Source organism: Muntiacus reevesi, chromosome 2 (genome assembly GCF_963930625.1).
Source record: "Muntiacus reevesi chromosome 2, mMunRee1.1, whole genome shotgun sequence".
Classification (NCBI taxonomy): Eukaryota; Metazoa; Chordata; class Mammalia; order Artiodactyla; family Cervidae; genus Muntiacus; species Muntiacus reevesi.
In genome coordinates this window covers 150,612,921-150,630,956 of record NC_089250.1, presented here as the reverse complement: position 1 = coordinate 150,630,956, position 18,036 = coordinate 150,612,921, and positions in this window count along the sequence as shown.

The window sequence follows — 18,036 nt, the reverse complement described above, 5'->3', positions numbered from 1 at the left end:
CTGTAGTTGGTTTTTGTATATGTGTTTTAATCATCTTGAATGCTATAATAAATGACTTGCTGAATCTCAGTTCCTTGGCCAGATATTGGTCCTAAGCCTTTGGAGCGGGAGTGCTGAGTCCAGGACACTAAATTGCCAGAGAACTCCTGACCCCAGGAAGTATTAATTAATGAGAACTCCAATGAAGGCCTCCACCTGTATCCAAGAGTTGGCATCATTCAACTGCCAAGCAGCACCTAATACAGGATGCCTCACCCAAACAACAAGCAAGACAAAAATAAACCCAATCATTAGCAGAGATACTTCCCACAGACACCTGAAAACGTACCATCAGAGAGAAGGAAAAAAACAAGCAACAACCAAAAAAACCCCTCATTTCCTCCCAGCAGAACACAGGTACAAGTCCCTCCCAACACAAAGCCTACACAAACCACTGGACCAGCTTTACCCATCAAGGGCAGAAAAGGAAGGAGGAATACAATCCTAAAGTCTGAGAAAAGGAGACCTCAAAAACAGTAAGTTATTAAACAATGAAAAGACAGAGAAATATTACACAAATGAAGGAACAAAGTAAAAGCTCATGAGTGAAAACCAAATAAATAAAGCGGAAGTAGGCAAGCTACCTGAAAAAGAATTCAGAGTAATGATAGTAAAGATGATCCAAAACCTTGAAATTAGAATGGAGAAAGTATAAGAATCAATTAAAACATTTAACAAAGACCTAGAAGAAATGAAGAATAAACAAACAGGGATGAACAACACAATTACTGAAATTAAAAATACTCTAGAAGAAATGAATAGCAGAATAACTGAGGCAGAAGAATGTGTGAGCTGGAAGATAGAATGGTGGAAATAACTGCTGAAGAGCAGAATAAAAGGAAAAAGAATGAAAAGAATTGAGGCTTGTCTCAGAGACCTCTGCAATAATATTAAACACACAAATATTTGAAGTATAGAGTTCTCAGAAGAAGAGGAAAAGAAAGAGTCTGAGAAAAGTTTTGAAGAGATTATAGTCTAAAATTTTCCTAACATGGGAAAGGAAATAGTCAATCAAATCCAAGAAGTGCGGAAAGTCCCATACAGGATAAACCTAAGGAGAAACATGCCACAATACATACTAATCAAACAAAGATTAAGCACAAAAAGGAATATTAAAAACTGCAAGGTAAAAGCAACAAGTAACATAGGAAGAAAACCCCATACCTTTAAGATCTGATCTTTTAGAAAAAAAACCTCTGCAGGCCAGAAGGGAATGACAGAATATATGTAAGTACTGAAAGGGAAAAATGTACAGTAAAGATTCCCCAGCAAGGATCTCATTCAAAACCAATGGAGAAATCAAAAGCTTTACAGACAAGCAAAAGTTAAGAGAATTTAGCACCACCAAACCAGCTTTACAACAATGTTAAAGGGATTTTTATAGGCATGAAACACAAGAGAAGCAAAAGACAAAACAAACCCAAAACAACTAAGAAAATGCCAATAGGAATACACATAAATAATTAAATGTAAATGCATTAAATGCTCCAACCAAAAGAAACAGACTGGCTGAATGGATACAAATACAAGATCCATATATGTGCAGTCTACAAGGGACCCACTTCAAACCAAGAGACATATACAGATTTAAAGTGTATGTAGGGTGGAGAAAGATATCTCATGCAAATGGAAATCAGAAGAAATTCAGAGTTGCAATTCTCATATCAGTCAAAATAGACCTTAAAATATATAATATTGTAAGAAATAAGGAAGGACACTACATAATGATTAAGGGATCAATCCAAGAAGAAGATATAACAATTGTAAATATTTATGTACCCAACATAGGAGCACCTCAGTATATAAGGCAAACACTAACAGACACAGAAGGGGAAATTAGCAAGAACCCAATAAATATTAGAGGATTTTAACATCCCACTTACACCAAGGACAGATCATCAAAACAAAATTAATAAGAAAACATAAGCCTTTAACAGAACAAATGGACCTAGTTGAAATCTTAGCAACATTTCATCCAAATGCAGAAGAATACACTTCCTTCTCTAGGGCACATGGAGAATTCCAGGATAGACCACATATTCAGTCACAAATCAAGCCTCAGTAAACTTAAAAAATTTGAAATCAAATCAAGCATCTTTTCTGACTACAACACTGTGAGACTAGATGTCACTTACAGGAGAAGAAACTTAAAAAACACACACAAACACATGGAGATTAAACAATATGTTTTAAATAATGAACAGGTTACTGAAGAAATAAGGGAAATAAAAAGATACCTAGGAACAAATGTCAACAAAAATACGATGACCCAAAACCTATGGGAGACAGCAAAAACAGTTCTAAGACGGAATTTTATAGCAATACAATCCTACCTCAAGAAACAAGAAAAACATCAAATAGACAACCTAGCTTTACACTTAAAACAACTGGAAAAAGAAAGAAAAAAAGCAAGTTATTTAAAGGAAAGAAATCATAAGGAGCGGAGCAGAAATAAATGAATAAGAAATGAAGGAAACAATAGTAAAAATCAATAAAAGCTGGTTCTTTGAGAAGATAAACAAAATTTACAAATGCTTAACCAGACTCATCAAGAAAAAAAGGGAGAAGAATCAAATCAGTAAAATTAGAAATGAAAAAGGCGAGGTTACAGCAAACAATGCAATAAATACCAAGGATCACAAGAGACTATTAAGAGCAACTATATGCCAATAAAATGGACAACCTGGAAGAACGGAAAGATTCTTAGAAAAGATCAACCTTCTAAGACTAAACCAGGAAGAAATAGAACTTATGAATAAGCCAATCACAAGGACTGAAATTGAAACTGTAATCAAAAATCACCCCCCCCGCCCCCAAGCAAAAGCACAGGGCCAGATGGCTTTACTGGTGAATTCTGTCAAACATTTAGAGAAGAGTTAATGCCTGTCCTTCTCAAACCCTGCCAAAAATTTGCAGAGGAAGGAACACTTCCAAACCCATTCTCTGAGGCCACCATCACCCCTGATACCAAAACCAGATAAGAATATCACAAAAAAAGAAAATTACAGGCCTGTATCACTGATGAACATAGATGCAAAAATCTTTAGCAAAATTCAACAACACATTAAAAAGATCATACACTATGATCAAGTCGGATTTAACCCAGAGATGTAAAGATCAGTCATCCAGTCCTGTCACTTTATGGCAAATACATGGGGAAATAATGGAAACAGTGACAAACTTTATTTTCTTGGGCTCCAAAATCACAGATGGTGATTGTAGCCATGATATTAAAAAACACTTGCTGCCTAGAAGAAAAACTATGACAAACAAAGACAGCATATTAAAAAGCAGAGACATCACTTTGCTGACAAAACTCCCTTGGATAACAAGGAGATCAAACCAGTCAATCCTAGAGGAAATCCTCCCTAAATATTCATTGCAAGGATTGATGCTGAAGCTCCAACAGTTTGGCCACCTGATGCAAAGAGCCGACTCATTGGAAAAGACCCTGATGGGGGATAGACTGAAGGCAAAAGAGAAGGGGACAGCATAACATGAGATGGTTGACTGGCAACACTGACTCAATGGACATGATGAATCTGAGCAAAATCCAGGAGATAGGGGAGGACAGCGGAGCTTTGGTGAGCTACAGTCCTTGAGGTTGCAAAGAGCTGGATACAGTTAATAACTGAACAACAATGAAATTATTTACCCTCCTTGTGACTCAACTGTGATATAGTACTAAAGAATGGAGTTATACAATCCATTTATTTTCTTAGATCCCTGCTCTGTCATTTATAAGTGGTTTGATATTGGTAATTTACTATTCTTAATACAGGTTTCCTCATCAACACAATGACGATGATTGCAGCACCTCCACCTAAAGTTGTTGTGAGGTGATGTAATACATCTAGTATCTAGCACAGCAATGACATATAATAGGCTCTCATAAAATGAAAGCAATTAGAACTTAAAATGAATAGGTTAGGGACTTTTAACAGTGTTTTACCCCTTTCCAAAGTGAAGGTTAAAATCCACTTAGCATATATTCCAGGTATTGTAGGATGATTCTCATTAAGTGTCTAGATTGTTGATGGTTCCCTATTTTACAAATTTCATGAAGCAACTACTTCTATTAGGGTCTATCAGGCTTTTACAACTCAAATCTGTTTTCTTTCATTTTATGTTGATTCATTAATTGAAACAAATTCTAAAGATGAGGACTTTTTTTTTCAATGATTTTAACTATTTCTGTCATTTACAGTGCCATCTTAAATGAAACAAACATTAAAGAAATAATAAATATATAGATAGATGGTAGATAGATGTGATCATATTGTGGGAGGCTGTTGAATTTTCCATGTTTCATGCCATCCTCATCATGTGGCAAAACAGTAAGAGCACAAAATGGAATTAGTAAGAAGAGAAAAACTACCAAAATTGTTTTAAGCTCAGGATGGCATATAGTACATGTACTCAAAAGAGATCCATATTCATAAAAGAGACAATAAATGAAAAAAAAAAAAAAAAACAGCTTGTTTCTCCACAGAAAGTCTCTTATGGTTGTTGAAATGTTAAATTCTCTTAAGCCTTATGAAGTAGTCACTTCTATGGTAAAGAAGCCAAGGATACAGAAGGCTAATTATATTGTTGGTTTCAACCCAACAATGACTTATTCTTGCAAGTTATTAGGGTGTTTAAGGTCTGCTAAATCAAGAATTTATTAAAATAATCTGTGTTTTCCTTGATTTTGCTGAAACATCAGGGTTATTGAGGAGAATACATAAGATTATATAATATTAACTAAAAGATCATAAGCTCAAGTTTCTAGCTGAAGTCAAACTAATTTGATTTAAAATTAGAGAGCTTTATTTCACACTTGGTATTCTTAGCAGGCTCATGCACTTTATGCAGGAAGTTCACATTTTGATAAGAAATTTTGTCTTAAACTGGGGTGAAAATGGGTAATTTAGGGAAATCTCTACTGCCAAAATGGAATAGAAAGAGTTGAGTTTCTTTTTTATACCCCTGGCTTCTAAATGGCAGATAGTTTTCCCATCATTTGCTTGGGAACTGTTCTCTTTTTCCCATTTAAAGTTACTTTTTATATTACATGAAATTTATCACTGAGGATGAGATCCCACCAGTAGAATTAGGATCAGTGAAAAGTATTCATTTTACAAATGAAAGTGTCATTTCTTCACTCAGAACAGCTACATCTCCCTCAAAGCAATTTATATTAATATTTTAAGGGTCAGCTCTGTTGCTTACCCTCTGTGAATTTTTCTCATGGCTATTATCATTCCCAGTGAATTTCTATGGTAGACTCTGTTATAACAAATTAAATGTTTGGTTTTTTGTTAACCACAGTTCTTGATTGAAATCTCATAGGTGACAAATTGTCATTCTAAGAAAACTGAAAACTACTAAGTAGCAGAGAAAGCCATGTCACACGATGAGTAAAATTGGCTTAATTTAAAGATCAGGCATCCTTGGAACTGTCTATAGAACACTGTATTTTCTATAAATGGTATCTGAATAAGAAATGTCACTTAATCTGTGGGTTATAGTCAGAGAAGCAGCTGAAGTAAAGATGTTTGTTTCATTGGTACTCCACATAGTAGTCTAGTTGACTAGCCTTAGATTTAAAATGGCAAAGTTAGGGCTTACATGGGGAATGACGATGAGAAAAGAATGTGTTTAGTGATTAAGTAGTGGAGAAACAGGAGTATTGAATGTGAGGAGATGGGAGCAATTGAAGGGAAGAGCAGGTGAGAATTACCTCTGACTTAGAATCATATGTGCCTCCCACCCAAGAATTGTAACGTCTCTTTTCCATGAAGTTTCCAGAGCTTCCACAGAGAGAACCTGTTCTGTGGGAGAAGAGGGATGCTTCTCTGGAGAGACACGGTGTCCATCACTTGGCTGTGTTCCTGGTCTACCTCTTGCACAGCTCATCTCTAAATTGAATGTGAAGCAAAGGTTTTCAAGTTAAAAACAAGAGCAAAACCAAAGTGAAGCAGAAGGAATTATTGTATTGCAATCTTTGAAGCACTCTGGGACACAAGCAGCATTTCTTGAGTGCCCTTCTCACAAAATATGACCCCAAAGAGGAGGAAATACTACCTTTCTCAGGATAGTATACCCTACAGTTTCAACTTTGCAAGAGATAGATCTGGGTGTTCTTAGAGGAAACAGCAGCACCTGGTGGGCAAGTGATAATCCACTAGGTTGTATAAGGCACTAAAGAATTCAATGGAATAGTAGCAGTGGGAGCCAACAGAAAAACTGATTTGTTTGTGAGAATAAGTTTTTAACCTCTTTGAAGATCCCAGGTATGTTTGGCTGGGGAAGAGAAAGGATTTCTAGAGGATTAAAAATCAAAGTCAATAAAAGTTGCTTTATTATTATCACTGTAATTCCACTTGTGCCACAGTGTGTTAAAGCATAAATAATTTTTAATATTTGACTTTCAATGAGGAAAATCTTAGAAAAATCTTTCAAACTTTAGAAAAAGAATCAGAGTAAAGGATATAAAAATCTTATCTGAAGTATAGTTATTTGTAACTTTTGAGTATGAAGTCCATAAGAAGTTGGTTGACTCAGGCTCTTATTATAGAGATTAACAATTCTTCCAGATATGCTAGAAATCATTAAAGCAATATAATCACTGAGCAATTATTTATTTCATTTTTAATCTTTATTGGACTATAGCTATAGGGCTTCTCTGATAGCTCAGTTGATAAAGAATCCTCCTGCAATGCAGAAGACCCTGGTTCCATTCCTGGGTCGGGAAGATCTGTTGGAGAAGGGATAGGCTAACCACTCCAGTATTCTTGGGCTTCCCTGTGACTCAGCTGGTAAAGAATCCACCTGCAATGAGGGAGACCTGCATTCGATCCCTGGGTTGGAAAGATCCCCTGGAGAAGTGAATAGCTACCCACTTCAGTTGATTTACAATGTTGTGTTAGTTTCTCCCATACAAAAAAGGCAATCAGTTATATATGTGTGTGTGTGTGTGTGTATTTAGCAGTTATATATATATAGCATTTTTAGATTCTTTTCCTATATAGGTCATTACAGAGTATTTACAAGAGTTCCCTGTGCTATACAGCAGGTCCTTATTAGTTATATATTTTACACACAGTAGTGTGTATGTCAGTCCCAATTATTTTGAACATTTACAGTACTTAGACAGTTATTTTGGAGGTCATTGATAAATATAGTGGGACTTCTTAATTTTTTTTTAACATTTAGTAAGACAAGCATCTTTTGAACAAAGAAGGAGCGTGAAACTAGAGAGTGTAGGTATTTGTGAAAAATTCTCTTGCTCTTTAAGTGTGAAATTTTAGACCAGATACAGAGGTATTTTGGTTAAATTCCTATTAAACTCAGAGATTGAATTCTTAAGATTTTTAGGAGGAACAAAATCTTACAATTTATTTTGAGCAATCATTGAAAAGGGAAGAACAGAGATATGAGTGAGCTCTCATGGATGCTCCTAAGAAGCCTACATGATCTTGACTTTAAAGGCAACCATTCTTTCCTTAAGTTCCTGTGGACAGGAAACAGAGACTGAGCGATCTAGAGGTTTGACTCCTATTTAGCCAACTGGGTGGCTTGGGGCTTCCCTGGTGGCTCAGATGGTAAAGAATCTGCCTGCAGTACAGGAGACTTGGGTTCAATTCCTGGGTTGAGAAGACCCCCTGGAGAAGGGAATGACTACCCACTCCAGTATTCTTGCCTGGAGAATCCCATGGACAGAGGAGCCTGGTGGGCTACAGTCCACGGGGTCACAAAGAGTTGGACACAACCGAATGACTAACACTGTGTTTTCAAATCATAATATTAATTGCATTTTCACCCTATTAGTTTCATGAGTACTTAGCATGTGTCAAGCACTATAATAAATGATCTATTTATTCATCTTAGTCTTGTAACAATCCATGAATAAAGTGTTTTTAATCCCGCTTTTCAGATGAGAAAATTACACATAAATAACATATGAGTTCATAGATATAAATGGCAGAGCAAGGATCTGATCCCAAGTAGTCTGACTTCAGAAACTGCCTTATTAATGGTGGAATTCATCCTTCATGTTTTGTATTTGCCTAGATAAGGGGTTCTGCTGTTGTCTCTTAAAGAGAATTGTAGCCGAGCTGTTTGTGGACTTGCTTCGAGTAAGAGAAAAAGCCATCAGTCAAAAATAATTTGTCTCAACTTGGAAAATGATCTAACATGTACTTCCATATAACTGCAAGGCTAGGATGCTTTGTATTTGGGGCAGGATATTAACACCTTTCATCCTGAGAATGAAGATCAGTATCCTGTTTTTTAAAAATGGGCTTTCTTTTCTTGTTATTATTCACCAATTTGAGGGAAAATCTCATATTCTCCTCCCACCCTTGTATTACCAGTCATCATTGTTTTTGAGAATCTAGCATCCATATTAGTTTGGTCAATTAAACTCACAATTCTACCTTAGGACAACTTAAGTTTTTTGTTTGTTTGTTTGTTTTTTTATCACAGACTCAAATGTAGAATCACTCAATGCAATTTACTTCCTTTTCTGCCTCATTCTCTACATCCTTCCTTTCATCCTTTCTTACCACCTTCCTTCTGAAAGGAAAACATGTGTCAGGCACTTGAATAGAAACTGGGGTTTTGATAAAAAGAAATAGGCATTTTCTGCATATGAAGATATAATAGGAAAAGATCAATGTGGAAACCCATCATTGTAGTATGGAACAAAAATTATGCAATGGAAGCTCAAAAAAGATAGAAGCAGTGGAATCTTGGTGTACCAGATCTCAGAGGAGAAAAAAAAAAGCTATATGACATTTACCAATTTCCAGGTTGTGAATACCCTCTCTGGAAGACAGCAAGCTACCAAAAATCACATCACTAAATGTGGAGTGGGAAAGAGATAGGTATGTTTTTCTCCCATAAGATGGTATAAGCCACCTAGGGCATTGTTTTTGCTATAAGTGATTAACCATACACAGGTTTGGAAGAAGTTGTCACAGTGGAGTTCACATTTGATTTGTTTCTCATATCTCCTAAACTCTTGAAGTCCTTGATATTTAGCTTTAATCCTTTTATTCCCACCCCACTCATGTCTATTATAAACATATGATGAGTTCACTAATTCAATATAGATGGAAAGATAGAGAAATACATATCACTAGGCTAAACTACAAAACATACATATAGGTGGAAATATAGATAGGTATGATAGCTTATGGTGAATGGTGTCGGATTTGTGATCTCTGAAGAAGATTCAGCTTCGGGATCAGGCACCAGGCTCGACCACTCAAGAGTTTTTGTGTAGCAGAGTTTTATTAAAGTATAAATGGGACAGAGAAAGCTTCTGACATAGACATCAGAAGGTGAACAGAGAGTGCCCCCACTTGCTAGTCTTAGCAAGGGAGTTATATACTTTTTCAATTGGTTATTACAGTAAATCGAAAGAATGTCTCAAGATTGTAAAGATCTTACCAGACCCACCCCCATAATATATATTTTAAGATGACAGGATTAGTCAGAAGGTTCTTAAGAAAGAGAAACAAGTCCTCAAAAATGGTACATTATTGTTATATTATCATTGGTACAGAGTTTAAGGAAAAAAACATCCTTGAGCAAGATGAGCTGTTTTGTTGTGTAATCATTAGCTCTGGGCTTAAAGAAGGAAAAAAAAAATGTTTGTCCTTTTCTCCTTCTTGAGAACCTCAGACCCATCTCCTCCTTGAGAGCCCCAGACCCACTTCTCTTCCTCAGGGACCCCAGACTTCTTATCAACCTACCTAAGAATTGACTCTTTCAGGTATAGGGTTATGGCTATAAATGTTCAGTTCAGTCGCTCAGTCATGTCCGACTCTTTGAGACCCCATGAACTGCAATACATCAGGCTTCCCTGTCCATCACCAGCTCCTGGAACTTGCTCAAAGTCAAGTCCATCGAGTCAGTGATGCCATAGATGTGAATTTATACAAATATTAATAAATATTAATTTATAATAATATTAATAATTAAATAGTCTCAAGAGGAAAAACAGTTATAAGTATGCCTAAACTACTATATTGCTACATGCAGTCAAGCCTTTTCAATATCTACTTGTAAGTTCATATTAATTCACTTTATTTTGTCTATCACTGCTGCTTTGTTATCCTTTTGTTCACCTTTTCTTAACTTTCCATTTCTTTATAATTGCTATTACAAATGTTTCCTACTATTCTGCAATTATCATTTCCACTTTTGAGCTCTTTATTCTCACAAAATAACCTCAATTCCATCTCTTTTGGGATCAAGTTCAAATAACATGAAGCTCTTCTTCCTTTTTTTGTGCCTCAAAATGCTGCTTCTGCTTCATTAACCCCTCATTAAACTTACTCATGTATGATTCTAGACTTGCTTATTCCTGACTTCTTTGAAAGTTTTTCCCAGCATTTATCAATATTATGTCCTTTATCTTCATAACTCTATTTTATTGGCTGTTTCCCCACAACTATAAACAAATTTGACTTTTTTTACCCACACAAAAATTTTTCTTCAGTTGCATATACACTCAAGCTATAATTTTAGCTTTCTTTTTTTTTTCCTGTAATGTATACTTTTCAGAAGAGTTTTCTAAGCTATTTTTCTCTTGTCCATTTAACATTAACCTCTTACTTTCACTCCAGCTTTTCTCTCCACTCCTCTATGATAATTCATATTTTGACAGTCACACTACGTTCCAAAAGGGAAACTCCCGAGACTGTTTCTATTAGAGTGCATGCTGACTGGCCTCTTTGTACCTGGTTTTCTTGAGACGTGTTCTGTGCTGTCATTTTAGCATCCTTCTCCGTCTCTGACTGCTTTTCTGTCTCATTGTATGGCTTCTTTCCCAATTCCACCTCCATGAGCATATTCTCCTTTGGCTCCTTTTTTTGTGGCAATTGTATCTACTCAAGAATTACAGCTAATAAGATAGCTAGATGATTTGCATCCTTTTGAATATTTGGTGTTAGACGTTTAACTTTAATCAGTGTGTGTGTGTGTGTGTGTGTGTGTGTGTGTGTGTGTAGTGGAATCACAATGTGTTTCCACTGGTGAATAATGGTATTGAGTAGCTTTTCGTGCACTTTTTTTTTTGCAAATTGTGTGTAGGAATATATGAATATTTTGCTTTAAATTGTCTTTTCAAGTTTTTTTCCATCTTCAATTCTGTGGTTTGCTTTTCTTCACTGATGTGTAGGAGTGCTTTACATATGTTCTGGATGACAGCTTTTTGACAGATGTTTATCTTCTTTTCTAGTGTCTTGTCTATGAATATTTAATGCTTTTTTTTTTTTGCAAAGCTGATGTTTTAACTTTGAAGTCCAATTTATTTTATTTAAATTTATGATAGCTCTGGCAGTGTCCTATTATAAACATACATGTTTTCATTTATAGTTTTCTGGATGTTGAAAATGTTAACATTTATATTTATGTATATGACACATCACATATTAATTTTGTATGAAACATGAGATAGTGGTTGAGGTTTACTCAGTTATTCTGGAATCATATGTTAAAAAATACTCTCCTCTGAGCTATCATTGGAGGAGATCAAAGTGACCACCAGTTGACATAAGAGCTTGACCCAGCCAAATTGTAGGCTTATCACCAACTCCCCTGTCCTCGGAATGTGCATTCTGCCCACTCTTCCTGTGATAGAAGTCATTTTTAAGGATCTAGCCTTGAGAGAGTAAGGTATTGTTGCAACCATCTGAATGAGTACTTGACCAAACCCTAGTAAGGCCTCTGTGGATTCTGAGTCCTCGGATGCAAAATGCTGATTGAGAACACTTTCTTAAAAATTCCAGAAAGTTTCAGAAAGAAAAACTTTAATTGCTGTGTGTCGATAACTGTTTACACAGTATTTACCTTATATTGTATATTGTAGATAATCTAGAGATGATTTAAAGTATACAGGAATGTATGCACCGGATATAGGATGATTCTATGTCATTTTGTATAAAGGGCTTAAGCATCCTTGGATTTCTATGTCTGCAAAAGGTCCTGGAACCAATCCCCTATAATACCAAGGGACAAATGTATAAACTTTTAAGATTCTCATGGGCAGGGTCAGTGAGCTTCTTCTCTTGTGACCACCCAATACAAACCTTGCAAATAAGTTCCCTTGCTCATACCAATCTGGAGTAGCCCATCTCTCTGGCCCATGGTGTCTGGGGGCCAGTTTGCCAACTGACAATTTGTTGGCACCTCTTTAAAAATCAAATGACAGTGGGTTGGGACTTCCCTGGTGGTCCAGTGGTTGAGACTCCATGCTTCCAATGCAGAGGGTGTGAGTTCCATCCCTGGTCAGGGAAATGAAATCTTGCTTGCTGCATTCTGCAGCCAAACAAAAAAAAAAGAGAGGAGAAAATCAATGACAGTGGGTTTAGTCTCAGTGTTCCAATGATCGATTTTTCTATCCTTGTAATACTAACAAATTTTTTTGATTACTGTAGCATTATAGGAATCTTAAATTGGATAGTGTAAGTATTCCAACTTTACACTTCTTTTTCAAGGTTAATTTGGGAGTTTTAGTACCTTTATGTTATGATATATATTTTAGAATAAACTTGTCAGTTTCTGCAAAAAAAAAAAAAGAAAAATGCCTGCTGGGATCGAGATGGCAGAGTACGAAGATTCTGAGCTCACCTCTCCCACGGGTACACCAAAACTATTAATACAACTACATATAGAACAACAACTGTCTCTAAGAACAACCTGAAGATGAGCAGAACAGATTTTCTACAACTAAGGATATAAAGAAAAGATCACATTGAGGGGGACCAGGAGCAGAAATGCAGTCTAGTCAGACCCATATCCCTGGGTGGTTGGCCTGAAATAAAAGCGATACCATAACCACAGAGGTCCCCGACTGAGGAGCAAGGGGTCTAAGCACTGGGGTCCCCTGCCCAGGATACCTCCACCAGGAAGATGAGTCCCCATAACATCTGGCTTTGAAAACCAACAAGGTTTATATATGGAGAACTATAGGAATCAGAGACTCAACTCCTGAAAGATGCACATGCAAACTCAGTTGATTCCAGTCCCAGCACAGAGATATCAGTTTGAAAAGCAACTGGGTCATGGTATAAGAATAGTAGAAGATTTACTGATGAATATTAGGGCATATTCCAGAGGAGCAGTGATCTGATGAAACTTTCCTCAGAGATGAAAGCAGCACTGATGGGTGCCATTTGTTTTTTACTCTCCTTCCATCCAACTAGACTAGTACTCATGGACACTATTTCTTTCCCTCTAAATCAACCTAGCCAACACTATTTAAACCCCTCCAAAGTGCTTCCCATACCACCCAACAGGAATCCACAATTGGTATCGGTGCCCTGTCAAAGTGGTCCTTGCTTTAGGGGTCAGTCCTGTACACCATTATTCCCATAATAGTCATGACCATGACCATATCTGGCAGCCAGATGCACAAGGGGCCAGCCCTGCACATCAGTGTACCCATAGCAGTAGCAATGAGGCCTTATAAACAGCCAAGCCAGGAACCAGCCCTGCCCATCAGGTTATCTGAGGTAATTGAGACACAACCACAACAGGACATGCACATGGCACATACAGGGGATACTCCCGGAGCACCCGGCTTTGGTGACCAAGGGGGACTGTGCCACTGGACCCATCAGGAAACCTCTTATATAAGGGCACTCTTCTGCGACCAGGAGATGTAGCTGATATACTTAATACATAGAAAAAACACAGGGAGTTAGGCAGAGTGAGATACTTTGACACAAAAGAACAAGACAAAACCTCAGAAAATGGACTTAGAAATTAGAGATCAGAAATTTACTAGAAAAAGACTTCAAAGTATTAATCATAAGTATGCTCAACAAAATCAGAAGTATGAATCAATGCAATGAGAACATCAATGAAGTTATAAAAATATCTTAAAAAAATACATCTGAAGAATACAAAATTGAAATGAACAGCAGAGTAGAGGATACAAAATAATGGACCAGTGATCCGGAAGACAGAGTAGTGGAAATAATCAGAAAAGCAAAAAGAAAACAATTTATTTTTAAAATGAAAATTTAGTTAACTCTTGGACAAAGTTAATCATAATAACATTCACATTATAGGGGTCCCAGAAGGAGACAAGAAAGAGAAAGGGACAGAAAATGGATTGAAGAAATAATAGCTGAAAACATCCCTAACCTGGCGTTGCAAACAGACATCCAAAGCACAGAATCTCAAACAATATGAAATCAGTGAGACCCACACCAAGAGACGTTATAATTAAAATGTCAAAAGTTAAAAGAGAGAATCTTAAAAGTATCAAGAGACAAGCAGCTAGTTATACTAATAGGTATTAGGCAGCCCCCATAAAATTATAATCTAATTTTCAGCAGAAACTTTAAAGGCTAAAAGGGACTGACACCAAATACCAAAGTGCTGACAGGGAAACAAAAACAAAAGACAAACAAACCAACATAACCTTACATGATCCAGTTGCTATGGAAATCAATCTAGCAATTCTTCAAAAGATTAAACAGAGGTGCTACCATATAACCCAGTTCAGTTCAGTCAGTCAGTTGTGTCCAACTCTTTGTGACCCCATGAATTGCAGCACGCCAGGCCTTCCTGTCCATCACAAACTCCCAGAGTTTACTCAAACTCATGTCCATCAAGTCAGTGATGCCATCCAGCCATCTCATCCTCTGTCATCCCCTTCTCCTCCTGCCCCCAATCCCTCCCAGCATCAAGGTCTTTTCCATGAGTCAACTCTTCGCATGAGGTGGCCAAAGTACTGGAGTTTCAGCTTCAGCATCAGTCCTTCCAATGAACACTCTGGACTGATCTCATTTAAGATGGCCTGGTTGGTTCTCCCTGCAGTCCAAGGGACTCTGAGGAGCCTTCTCCGACACCACAGTTCAAAAGAACAATTTTTCGGTGCTCAGCTTTCTTCACAGTCCAACTCTCACATCTATAGATGACCACTGGAAAAACCATATCCTTGACTAGATGGACCTTTGTTGGCAAAGTAATGTCTCTGCTTTTAAATATGCTATCTGCAGTGATTTTGGAGCCCCCCGAAATAAAGTCTGACACTGTTTCCACTGTTTCCCCATCTATTTCCCATGAAGTGATGGGACCAGATGCCATGATCTTAGTTTTCTGAATGTTGAGCTTTAAGCCAAATTTTTCATTCTCCTCTTTCACTTTCAATGAAAATACTAAAAAAAAAAAAAAACCCCACTAAATTGTGTGCTTTTCAAAAAGGGGCTCAAAGAAAACCCAGCAATCCACACCTTAATAAATTTCCAAGAGAAATGAAAACCTACATCCACACAAAACTTACAGAAAAATGTTCATAGCGATGTTAGTTGTAGTAGCCAAAGTGGGAAATAACACAAATCTATTTAATCATTCATCATTCCATCAAATAATGGGTGCATAAATAAAGTATTATATAGTCCATACAATGGAATGTTATTTGGCAATAAAAAGGAATGATATACTGATCTATACTACAAAATGAATGACGTTTGAAACATGCTAAATGAAAGAAGTCACAGAGGACCATCTATTATAAGATTCCATCCATATTAAATATCAAAAATAGGCACATCTATAGAGACAGGAAGTAGATTGGTGGTTGCCCTGGGCTGGTCATAGGGTTTAAGGGAAAGGAGGAGTTTAAATTGTACACTTAATCTGTGTACAGTTTCCCTTTTAATGGAGGTGATGAGAATCTTCTAAAATTGATTAAATTAATGGCTTGCACTATTTAATGAATATACTAAAACCCACTAAATTGTGTGCTTTAAATGGGTGAATTTTATCTTATATTTCAATAAAGCTGTTGTTTTTAAAAATAAGTAAAATTTTGAATGTGTATTGACATTGTCAAGTTCTTTCTCCACTTCTACTGATCTGATTATACTTTTATGTAGCCTTTATTCTATGAATATGGTGAATTATATTTATCTAATTATAAATATTAACTCAACTTTACATTCCTGGTATAAACTTTCCTTGTTTTTTCTCATTATTATATAATGTTAACATTTTGTTAAATTTATGCTTTTAAATTCATGTTGAATGTTAGTCTGTAATTTTATTTTTTGTATTGTTCTTTGTTCTGGTTGTGGTATCAGAATTATTAGATAATTCTGGCCTCATAAATTGAGTTAGAAATGCTGCCTCTAACTTCTGAAATAGTTTAATTGGCATTACTTCTTCTTAAAAATTTTAATACAAATTTCTGATGAAGGCATCCAGGCAGGGAATTGTAATTGTCGGAAGATTTTGAATACAAACTCTATTTCTTTAGTAAGTATTAAGCTATTCCTTTGTGTATATTGTGTGTAAGTATCAAAATTAGAGTATAAAGAGTATACAACTGAGTTTCTCAAAACTTTAGAGTTAACCAAAAATACCCTCAATTTTAAGATGAACAAAATGTGTGCATTGTGTGAATGAAGACAATTTTGAGATATATTTAGTGAGTCTTTTTTGTGCCAGATAGACGTGAATACAGATAATGCCAAATATCCCAAGGGGAGAGAAGTATGTATAAAGTGTAAAACTCCCCAGTGTTTCCAGAGGTAATCAATCACTGATGGGCTACCTGCTTTGGACTGACTTCGATATGAATGTCAAGAAGCATCCAAGCTGTCTTTTGAGGCTTTTGCTGAGGCTGACAAATGCACACTAGGTTACTGTGCCAGTAAGCACATCCATATGGTTGAGACCCAGTAAAGTGTCAGCATACTTAAACAACAGAGGATGGAAAGAAAAATATGATGCACCTGCTGCTGCTTTCAAAAGCCAAATCAGCGTATGAAATCATTGTACCTTACTTATAACTATTCACCTCATTTAACCTGAAGTCACTCTCCAACCACTAAGATCATCTGAATGCAGCATATATTTTTAAAGTTTATACACACTTAAAAATTCAAGTGTAATCTATATAGGATTATTGGAAATAATTTGGAAGATTACAAAAAAGGAAAGCAAAAATGAAAAGAAAAAAACCCACTCAGTGTTTTTTTTAACTTACTTTCAGAGTTAAACTCAGAATATTTACTTAATAAAAGAATGTGTTTATAATTCATAATTAATATCATGCTATATGTTTATTATTGGTGAAGCAAATGGCAACCCCCTCCAGTATTCTTGCCTGGAGAATCCCATGGACAGAGGAGCCTGGTGGGCTGCAGTCCGTGGGGTCGCACAAAGTAGAGCTAGACACGACTGAGCGACTTCACATCATGTGTTTATCATATAAATAATTTATATTATAAAACATCATTTCTAAGTTATTTATTTTTTATTAGTATAATTTTCCCATTTAAGGTATACTTTAATAATTTTCTTAATAGTAAAATATAATGCCATTCTATAACTACACTAGAATTTGTTTAATCATTATTTATTTTGATTTGCATAATATATTTCTATATATTCGTTTGGTAGATTTTCTCATTCTTTGGATAGGTCCTATAAGATGAAATAATGAGTCAATGGTATAGACTTATTCTTAAGGTTATTGATACTATAGTCTAGTTTGTCTCTTAAAGAGCAATGGGAATATTTAAATTCACACAGTAGATGAATAAAAATATCATTTGCTTGCATGCTTGCAAACACTTGATTTTTTAAATATCTTTGAACATTTGCTGGATAAATATTTTGTTGTTTTGTTAATTTTAATTTATTTAGATATTCATATGATTAAACATTTTAAATAAATATTATTAATAAATACCTTCTTTTATAAATCACATATTCCCCTTTTCCCTTACCTGTTGGTATTTTAGTGTAATTTTTATTAATATATAAGCTCTTCAGAGAGCAAAGATTCTCCTTGACCTTGTTGGCCTTTTAATTTAGTTTATGTTTTGATATGAAAATAATTATATCTGCATTTAAGTTTTTTAGTTCTTTTCTGATTTAATTGCACATATTTTTAGACTATCTCTTTTCATATTTATGAAAACTATTTGCCTACATATTGGCAAGTGTCTTACAGTTTTTTTTTTAATTTAATTTATCTGG